This window comes from Beta vulgaris, chromosome 3 (genome assembly GCF_026745355.1).
Source record: "Beta vulgaris subsp. vulgaris cultivar EL10 chromosome 3, EL10.2, whole genome shotgun sequence".
Classification (NCBI taxonomy): Eukaryota; Viridiplantae; Streptophyta; class Magnoliopsida; order Caryophyllales; family Amaranthaceae; genus Beta; species Beta vulgaris.
The window spans coordinates 1,507,654-1,519,119 of record NC_079204.1 but is presented as its reverse complement, the minus strand read 5'-3'; the positions used below and the strand labels follow the sequence as shown (position 1 = coordinate 1,519,119).

Sequence of the window (11,466 nt, the reverse complement as noted above, 5' to 3'; positions counted from 1 at the left end):
GAAATAAGTTAAAATAAGTTGAACATATTAGAGCCTAGGTACTGGTTTGTGGATTGTCACACACTTACACTATAACGTATAGTATAACGTTACACCCAAGAATTTATGAAAAAAGAAACTTAAAATGATTTGAATCTAGGTGTAATATAATCTATACTGTTTTCACTAGTAGAATAAATGATTATTGTCGCGGTCATTAGGTAGCCTATTGCGGCAATTTTGGTCGTGCAACAATTAAAGGGGAAGCAATATGTAATTAATATATTGCTGCGATTTGACCGCAACAATATTTGAACATATTGCTGCGATTTCTAGGTAAAATCGCAGCAACATGTATTATTTTAATATTCAAAAAAAAGGTTTATTGCTGTGATGTTTTCCTAAAATCGTAGCAAAAGACGATGGACAGGTAAAAAAAAATGAAAAATAAACCGAGGCGTAAATTTTATGTAGTTATAGTACCATTATAATATGTTACATAGCTACAACAATCCACTGTTTCAAACACCTAATACAAAAGAGAAACTAAATCAGATAAAAACAAATTAAAAAATTCAAAAATTGAAATGAAAAGACTAAGAAACAAATTAAAACTAAAAACATACGAAACTAAAAAAATATGAAGAAAGTAGAATAGAAAAAACTAAAAACAACATGAATTAATCATTTTAACCAAGGCATCAATGAGAAAATTAAAATGCAGATAAAGATCAAGTGGCACTAATAAATCAAAATAAAAATAAGCAAAACAAAAAAAAAAAATTGAAAATCGAAAAAAAAGGGAAAACAAAATCGATCCAACTGTTGTCACTCTCTTGAATCCATCTGTGGCCTGAAAATCACGAGGACTAAACTGTCGCTCTCTTATTGCACTCGGTGAACGGTCGTCAAATGAGGAGCTTCGAAGGATCGACGAAGGATATACGAGAGAATCACAGCCGACGAACAAGGAGTTGAGCGACGAGCTTCGAACGACCAACGAAGGAAATACGAGAGGATCATAACCGACGAAGGAGTCGAGTGACGATCGAAGGAGTTTTCGTGTTTGGAGGAGTTTTGGCCGGCGAATCAGGGGAGTTTTTGTCTGGAGAAGGAGAACCGGCGAACCAGAGGAGTTTTGGCAACAAATCAGAGGACGTGTTTGGAAAATCAGAGGAGTTAGGATGAGAGAAGAAGAGGAGAGTGAGGAAGAGAAACAAGACGGTTGACCATGCTTTGGAAAAGAAAAGGATGAAACGGCTATTATAAACCCTAAGTGGGTCGCGTGTCTATTTATATAAACAAGACGCCTATTGTTGCGGGTGTTCAAAGGAACCGCAACAATATTATTTTTTAATATTATTTTAATATATTGCTGCGATTTTTTTTCCAAAACCGCAGCAATATGTCTGGTCAAAAAATCAACTTTTTTCAAAAAAAATTCGTTGAAACCATATTGTTGCGATTTTTGGCCGAAACCGCAGCAGTATCTTTATTTTATATTTTACGTTTTCTTTTTTACGTGATATATTGCTGCATATGGGCAAAAACCACACCAATACCACCGCAGTAATAACCAATTATTCTACTAGTGTTTCTAAAAAAAAAATGATCAATTGTAAGAATCTACATTTAAACTAGCAACATAATATGCAATAAAGTAAAACTTTTATGGCTAGTTCAATATGTATAACTACTAATAAAAAAAGTAGCATAAAAAATATGACCACATACTTTGAAATTCAACTTTCTTTAAATACTCATATACTCCCTCCGTCCCATAATATAGTGCTTGCATTCCTCTTTGGATGTCCCAAAATGTTGTGCCTAATTCTTTTTTTATCAATTTATTTGGACTAAATTATCCTTCATTTTTACATAAAACTTTCCAAAATACCCCTACTTTCTTTTAAAATATGTGCCCATATTTATTGTTTTACACCATTCCAATGAAAATTTATTGCTCTTTCATTTTATTTTAAAGGAAAAAGAAGAAAAAACCTAGTTCCAAGACAAAAATACCCAATAAACATTTACTTAAATATATATTTTTGTGAAATCCTAGAACTCCTTCCATTTTTCTTAATTCTTGTGAAAAATGAGAAGTAAGCACTATATTATGGGACGGAGGGAGTAGGAAGCTATTACAAAAGCAACCAAAATAAAAGATTTGAAAAATATAAACAGTTGACGATTCTTTTCTATTAATTTGTTAGAGAAATTAAATGCCAAAATATCAAGTAAACTACAGGTCAAACAACTCACGGGTCAAACAATTTTGTAAAACCAAAGAATTTATTTCAATTTTAGAATAATCAAGTAAACTACTTTAAAGATTAGATTACTAGTTGTTGTTTGATCACTTTTGTGCTCAATCTTTATTCAAGTACTCTTTAATTTTTTATCCTTCCTATCATTACTGTACATATTTGCCAATGTACATGATTTTACATATCTTTTACTACATAATAGTAAAAATTATAACGATTGAATATTAATAAAATACTCATTTAAATAATCAAACATTACCTTCAATGATTACATATTTTCTAATATATTGAAAAGAATCCAAAAGATTCCTTCTAGTTTTGAATATTGTCCATAAGACTACTTATACTTAAATTATCAAGACAAAAAATAAGAAATCTATACCAGTATATTAAAAAGTGCTCTAAGACAAGCCTATGAGTCACGTAACATCTCCCTTTTTATTTGTTTCATTACATGTCATCATTATACATTAAAAAATTAGAAACATGCTTTATATAAGATTCAACCACGTGACATCAAGTTAATATTTTAAGGTTAACCAATAAGCTATGCAACATTAGATGATATTTAATTGACATATAATTGTTAATAAGTAATAATCGAGAACATCGCCAGGAATTAAAAACTATCTATATAGATATATTGAAAATCATGCTTAAGGAAGTCTATGTGCCACGTGGCCCTCACCTCAAACTTCTAGTGTAAATGTCTTACGTCCATGTGCACTCAATAAAAAAATTTGTGTAATTGCAAGGTATCAAATACATGACTAAAAACCCTAAACCCTAAATCCTAAACTGTAAATATACTTGACTAAAAATACTTAAACAAGTATATACATCTTTAACACTATTATTACGTAACTAACAAGAGACTATTGATGTCATATTTTCTTACCAAAATTCATTCTAAGCTATTATTTTCAAACTTAAACCTTTCAATTTATTTACTTATCACATCATGATGTGAACTTTTTAATTTCTTAATGACCAAAAATTACGAAAAATGGCATTATAAATTATGAAATTTAAGAATAATGACATCTTTGTTTATTGTATTGACTCGAGGCATCGTCCGGGTCAAAATACTAGTCTATATCTATACTAATATATTAAAAGACATTCCTAAGCAAGGAAAGATGCCACGTGACACCTTTACTTGGAGTATATTCTACTATATAATCCATATACACTAAAAAATAGATAATGCAATTATGTAAGATTGGATCCCGAGATCAAAGCATATATACTAATGTCTTAACCACTAAATGTCTAAACCAAGTGATACTTGATGTTATTATTTCAAAGTCAAACATTAGTAAATGAAATACTACCTCTGTTTTTATTTAGTTGCAACGTTTTGACTTTCACGCTTGCCAATGTACAATTTCAAATCGTTTTATCTCTAATTGTATGTAAGTAAAAATTATAAAAATTTGATATTATGAAAGCTTACATCGAAACGAATCAAACAAGACCCCACATGACTATATTTTGTTTAACATATAAATCAATAAATGTGGTCAAATAAGAGAACATAAATAGTGCAATTTGTCAAATGTTGCAACTAAAAAAGAACGGAGGTAGTATATAATTACTTAGGGCATTGCTCGAGCCTAAAAACTAGTTAATATATTAAAAAGCGTTCCTAAGAACGTATATATGTCACGTGTCACCATCTCTCATTTAATAATATTTCATCCACGTCTTTCTCATATGGTAAAAAAAAAAACATTTTTAACGTGAAGATTCAAACCCACAACCTCAAGTATGAAAGAAAAATCCCTTCAAAAAAAAGTATGAAAGAAAGAGATCCAACCATCACTCCGTCATACTTTTATTACTCATTTAATCAAAATTAATGATGATATAAATGGAATATTTTTGAATCTATATAATGAATGAGATGATTTTTTTGAATGAGTATGAGATGATTTATGAGAAACATGTGCGAGCCCAATGGTTGGAGCTCCCGCTTCCCAACTCCATGGTTGGGAGTTCGACTCTCATCATTCCCATATTTGGGGTATTTGTGTGTTTGCTTCTGGCATAAATTCCCAATTCCAGTCTCTAGAAGTTTTCTTATGAATCACCGAATCAAAAAATATATACTTATTTGACTACTAATAAATTATATACAGAGAAACCCCGATGTATCACCCGAACTTAAATACTAGTTACTGCGCATTAAATAGTAATTGGGAGAATCAAAGATCACCCGCTAACTTTAACCCTATTCTCACAAATAAATTTTGTTCTTCTTAAGAATCAAAGATCAGCCGCTGACTAAGCGCACGATAACTTAGGGCACCCTCGGACAAATACTTATCATCTAATCGGGTTGAATCAAAGAAAACACCTGATCAACAACAGATAGAAGATCATACTTGAAACCACCCACCCACCCAAAAACACTAATCCCACCTTTAATTAAACCTTGTTAACATTTCAATTCGAGATCGAGTTGAGTCGAGCTTTAACCGAGTAGACCTCAGATATCTTGTAATTGTCTCGGGTTAAAAGCAACCATAAGGTAGAAAATATGTCAAATTTAGGTATATTTCTATAGATAATAGGGTATTTGAGCTTCTCACGAGTTTTCAAGTCGAGTATCGTGTTGTTCAACTCATCCCACCAACATCTCGAGTCGAGCTCGAGCTCAATTCGAGCTCACTCGAGGCCAGCCTTGACCGAGTCGATCTCAAGTACCTCGCGAGTTATCTCGATTCATTTACACCCATATTGGGTATTCGAGCTTCTCACGAGTTTTCGAGTCGAATATCGAGTTGCTCAACTCGTCCCGCCACCAACATCTCGAGTCGAACCCGAATTCCATTCGAGCTCATTCGAGTCGAACTTTGACCGAGTCTACCTCGAGTAGCTCGCAAGTTATCTTGTTTCATTTACACATTAGACACACCCTAAACATAAGGGCTAAAACCACAAACAAAAAAATGACAAAATTTTCAACTGTAAAGGACCATAAAACAAAGATCATAAATAAAGACCATAAAATCTAATCCAACTACTAACAGAGTGATAGCTTAGACAAGCATCCCTGTTAAGGGGCCTCAAAAATTCTCTTTTAGTTTGAGTAACAGAATTCTGGTTAGAGCCTCATCAAGACGATATAGCACGGACACGTTTTGGGACCATGCTGCCATGCACAGATGCACTCACTCATGTTCTCATGTTCTGTCAATTAGTATTGATTTAATATGTTAACACATCACATCTGCAAGATGATTTGTGATTTTATACACCATTAACACATCACATCTGCAAGATGACTTGTGATTTTATACACCATTGCCAAAATAAACTAAAATTGGAATCAGTTCCTTGTCTTCGATAATTCAAATCAAGCCCCATTGTTTATTCCATCCAGAGCATACACCTTAGCAAGCCAAATCATGTCATAGAACATTAGGAACATAACAATCAGGAGTTCCAACATATACATCAGAAAAACTCTGGTTGTATAGTTTTTGAAAGCAAACAAGCTGCGGCTACAGAGAGTCAGAGACTACCACCGACACGAAACCAGAACTAGGCCAATCATAGCATGAACACATAAATGTAGCATAATTTTTTTTGAAAGAGATAACAGCATGATGATTAATGGAGTAGTAATGAACTATGAACCAATTATGACATTACCTTGTCATTACTTACGCTTTGGTGGTTGAAAAGAGGTACAAATTTGATACTACTAGTTGAGCAATAGCTCGACAGTCCAGTTGAGATGATTACCGAAATAGTCTTGAAGCAGAATACCTATCACAATTCACAATAACACTCTGATATCCAGAAAAAGAGCGTTAGGACTGGGGAATGATAACTGATATATAAAAGTGACTCATTAGGCTGTTAAGAACCACATGAGTGATGCAATTGCAGCTGCGTCACCAGTTCAACAACAAACGAAGGATGCAGGTTAGAATAGTTAGGAAGCTAGATGAGGTTTCTTATTTTATAACATAATTCGAGATATAGTGCTATCATGCTTGTAGAACACATGTAACGGCCATTTTAATAATTAAGTACTAATGTTGTTAGCTTATTGCATTGTTGAAAATTCAGACCATGCAGAACCCGCATAATCTTTGCTGCAATAGAGTCAATTATGCCAAAAAAGAACTAAAAATCCACAATGTGTAAGAATTCCCTAATATATCACCCATTGTTGTTACTACCCACCCGGCCACCCCCAGAAACTGTGATCTGAGAGTTAAATTTCTATAGTCAAGTGGTGTCCTTATGGGGAATTTTTTCAAAACTAGGTCGCAAATTGTGTTCCCATATCCATTCTCGTCTTATCAGTTATGTAATGCTGATAGAACCTATATAACCTGCTGACCATGCTTACCCAATGCAAACACATCAGGAGCAGCAGATAGTAAGCAAACAACTGCATCATTCAAATTGTGATAACATACTCTTGATCCATTTGGACACCAAGAAATGTCCCACAGTACATTGACTCCTTTGCTTGAAGAGGAGCAGAAGGAGAAAACAAGATCTAGACAAAAATTTAAATAAGCAATCAAGACCGAATTCAAGAAATATATAAATCATACATTTTGAACGAAAGTTCATCATTAAGTCTTGCTCTGACATCATCACTGAATAGCAAGAAGCAAGCAATTCCTATACCTGTAACGTATAGCAATTCTTAGGTAATCATGCAGTGTTTACGATAAATTACACTTTTATACAGCCTCACACCAAGATTACCAGTCTTGGGTTGGATGAGATCAAGATTCAAGCCTAAGAAAACAATAAATGCTTTGGGGTAGCAATTAGTTATAGACTTATAGTTGCTACATCCCGAACCCATGATTACAGAAGCTAAGATAGTTCCAAGCACGAGTTTGAAGATACATGCATAGCACAAAATGATAGTACTTCACACATGTACACACTTCCTTTCAGGTATATCAAATGATGTACTACTATTGCTTCTGTTCATGGAGTGAAGTACAACAACAAGCATACCAGCGATAAAAATAATTTCATACAAGCACCACTGAATAGCTGATACTAGCATCTAAAAGTAATTACTGCAGCTTAGAAGCATCCAATTTAGGGCCAGTATCAATCATCCTTCAAATAAAAATTAACTGACAAATAATATTATATTTCTCATACTTGATTAAAAAAGATAAACATGACTTTATCTAAGATTAGAGATCTGGGATCCTCTGCACCAGATAAAATAAAAAACAGATAGCTTAAATACAAAATATGCACTGATCAAACTACAAAAAAGATCACTCTTAACCAACAAAGAAAGTGGGAATCATGACGAGCATAACATGGAATTTTAGGCTACAAGTTGTAAAAAATTCAATTCACAACATAAAACATTCTCTAATAGGAGAACTAGTTGACTATTAGGAATCTAAAGAATGAATAATCAACAGCACTAATGCATCTCAGTATCTGTTTCTAACATCTGTACTTACCTGATTGAGTAATGAAAAAACAAATTAAAGTTAACAAAAGAAGCAATACAACTCATACTGAGCCATCTGAGAATAAAAGGAAAAGAACTAGAGCAATGGTTTTCCATCAAAAACACCATCATGCAAAAGAATATTAATCCGAAAGATAAAAAGAGGTAACCAGTAGGGAGAACAATATAACATTCCTTCCATTAGAAAAGAACATGTTCTTCATCATTGGGAGTAATATTTCCGGCAAAATTCATTTCCATCATCTAGAAAGTAAACAAAGGGTAATGGGAAAATCAATTTTCGACAAAGAATCTCTTCTCAACCAATCTCTAAATGCAAAAAGATCAAATTGCTCAGCCAACTATTAGCAACTATCCCATCATCTGCAAAAAGGTCCAATACACTTCCTTGATATTTTTAAAACTTGCAACGTTTCCCATTTTAGGAAGTTCTTATTAATTGCATCGCTCATATTTTTGACAATATAATGTTTCTTTCTCTCTCGGTTCTTTTTTCATCTCCCTCCTCTCCTTCGTCTCGTGTTTGGATCATCTATAGTTCTAGAAAAAACTGTACAAGGTAGAGTTTGAGCAATATCAACCATTGAATGATAAATCAATGGCTCATATATTATCTTTCCAAAAACCCCTCTATTTTTTCTCATCAAAATTCACCCCCTCATTTTTCCTTCATTTTGATAGGTAGGATTCAGATTCAACTCTACCTTGTAGAGTTTTATTAGAACTCTTGAGGATCCCGACTATGGTCATATGCACATTTTAACGTTGTCAGTAATAAAAAATAAGTGAGGCGTCAAACAACTATCTAATTTTCTATTACCACTAATCTTCCACATTCAGAATTAGTTGAGTCATGTACTCATGTCATGTCACCATCTCTAATCGAAATATCATTTTCTGGCTGAAGATTTTTCATTCTGCAGAATATTTTGATTTCACTGTAAACCACATGTAAATTAACAAAAAGTATAAGATTTAGTCCTTGACTTTTTTAATTAACTAAACAAATGCAATTGACTGTAATAAGTCAGATGAGAAGTTTTCGATATCAAAATCAAATCTAATAACAGAGACACAGATAACTAAATCGAGACATTGAGAATTGCGATTAAAATCAATCGAAATAATCACGTAATTTAGCATAAGATTGCAAATGCAGAAGACAATCAGCAAGTATGAATGCTACAAATTATCAAATAAAACAAGGATAGAATAATATATACAGTATATGAAAAACAAGTATTCAAATCAACAGCGAAAATTAAGAAAGGAGAGGGACAAAGAAAAATTCAAATACCTATTTTGAATCAACAGAAACTGGCAAATTTCCGGCGAAATTCTCAAATTATGCAGAAAAACTAGGGTTTTTCTTTCATCAAATCACACTGGAATTGCGTAATCCAGAATTTTACACTCCAAACAAATGACATTAACGCAGAAATTGAACAAAAGTGGGAAACAGTTTTTTTTTTTTTTTTTGGTGAAAAGGGTCTTAAATTACTTAGTTAAAACATTACATACCATTATGGTCCATACTGGCCACATCCGGTCCTGGAATACATTCTGCATGATATAAATCCATACAATAACTAGGGGGGAAGGGGAAAAGCCTAGTTACATTGATACAACCATATAAATCATCATCCCGTCGCCGGGCCATACAATCCGCTATGCTGTTTCGATCCCTACTGCAGTGCATAATCTTGATCTCCTGGAACATCTGTCGTAACTCCCTGCAAATATCAATGATATGAGAATATTGGTTAGTCTGAGAACTACCGTTGGACACGAGGTACACTGCCACTTTACAATCCGAGAAAAGGACCAATCTTTGAAATCTATGGCTGATAGCTAATTGAAGGCCTTCCCAAATTCCTAACAACTCCGCTAATAATGCATCTCTCGCAAAGGAGTATCTCTTAAACCCTACCACCCAATTGCCCCTATGGTCCCTAATTACCCCTGCAATCCCGCTCTCTTCTCTCGCATTCAAGAAGGATGCATCTGTATTAAGCATCATCCACCCCGACGGTGTTTGGTTACTAAGCTGACCCGGGGTTACAGGATTGCTATTCATGTTGATTGTTTTTGAGCATTGGAGAAAAGTTCTAGTATGGTTTAGAGCTATAGTTAGCACACTAGCCGGGCTAGGGGTGGTGAGGTGAGGGTTGAAAACTTTTTGGTTCCGGTTCTTCCAAATCTCATGACAAATGAACAGAAACAGGCTGGACCACTCAACGCCCCGAACTAACTCATTACACTTGGAGTTATCTTTGATCCATTCTGATAACGGGGTGTCTATATTTGGTACTAAGGCTAGTATCTCCCAGATCTCTTGGGCTTTTGGGCACAGACGGAGTATATGATTTGCGTCTTCTCCTGGGGAGGAACATCTTGGACAATTTGAATTTTCGGAAATTAACCTTTTGAAAAGGAGGGATCTATGGGGCAAACGATCAAGGCATGTAAGCCACAGGAAGAATTGGATTTTGGGTGATGTTTTGGTTTTCCAGACCCATCCCAACTCGTGAACATTCGAAGGCTGTAACTGAACATGGTATGCTTGAGATAACGAGAAACCAGCATGTGTAAGGAAAGAAGGAGCTCGCATGTCTCGCTCTCTATCTGGGTTTGGGGGGGGATGCTCTTGATTCTATCTATCACCTCCTGGGTTAAATAGATAGATAAGTCGCCTAAGTTCCATTGGCCATTTTCAACCAAAGTGCTCACCTTTCTGTGGTCTTCCACAAGATTTAGGGGCCCCTGTACTTTACTTCTAATGGTTCCTATATTCAACCAATCATCATGCCAGAAACTAATATCCTCTCCCGTGCCTAGAATCCATTCCCCATGCTTGTCAAGGATATCCCATCCTCTCCCAATGCTCCTCCACACTGGTGATCCATTTGCAAAGGGTGTTACCTTATGATCATGGATATACTTTGATATTATACACTTCTGGGCAAGATTAGGGGACCTTGAGCTAATTTCCATCCTAGTTTTGCCATGAATGCTTTATTCATTAACTTCTGATTTCGGATCCCTAGTCCACCCTCAATCTTGGGCCGGAACGTTGTTTCTTTACCCACTAAGTGAAGTTTTCTTTTATTCTCTTCATCCCCCCATAAGAAATTATTACAAACCTGGTCCAGCTCATGAAGGGTACGGGCCGGGAAAAAAGTTGCTTGCATGTAATATGCAGGTATAGTTGATAGGGTGGAGTTAATCAGACATAAACGACCAGCTTTTGATAGATATTTTGTCTTCCATCTAGCTAGTCTATGTTTTACTTTGTCAACGACGAATTGCACCTGACTTCTTGAGGGTCGTTTATGGGATAGAGGCATTCCTAAATAAAGCCCTAGGTTTTCATTCTCCTCTATGTTCAATGTATTTTGAAACAACTCCTTGTGCTCCTCCTGGGTATTGGGCGAGAAAACAAGGCGACTCTTCTGTTCATTAATTTTCTGCCCTGACATTTCACAAAACTGGTTCAACACCTTCCTAACCGCAAAAGCAGTATTTTCATCTACTCGACCAAACAAGAGGAGGTCGTCTGCGAACATTAAATGAGATACCTGGACTCTATCCTTCCCAACCCAGAAAGGAGTCCATTCCCCATCGATCGTAGCTTGGTTTATAAGATGAGTTAAGGACTCAAGACAAATATTAAACAAGTAAGGAGACATAGGGTCCCCCTGTCTAAGACCTCTAGTGTGATTAAAAGCTTTTGTTTTC

The 11,466-nt window shown here is 34.9% G+C and overlaps 1 long non-coding RNA gene across 2 annotated transcripts; it reads right to left on the bottom strand.

The window, feature by feature from the left end:
* Positions 1-5,432: 5,432 nt before the first annotated feature.
* Positions 5,433-9,767, bottom strand: LOC130590869 (uncharacterized). Of its 2 annotated transcripts, none has more exons than XR_008968610.1 (4): positions 9,026-9,767; positions 6,830-6,905; positions 5,910-6,049; positions 5,433-5,646 (listed from the first exon to the last, which is right to left on the bottom strand). It is a non-coding gene; the product is annotated as an uncharacterized LOC130590869 (long non-coding RNA). The 2 variants fall into 2 exon arrangements; XR_008968611.1 differs by having other exon boundaries at positions 5,910-6,026.
* Positions 9,768-11,466: the final 1,699 nt, after the last annotated feature.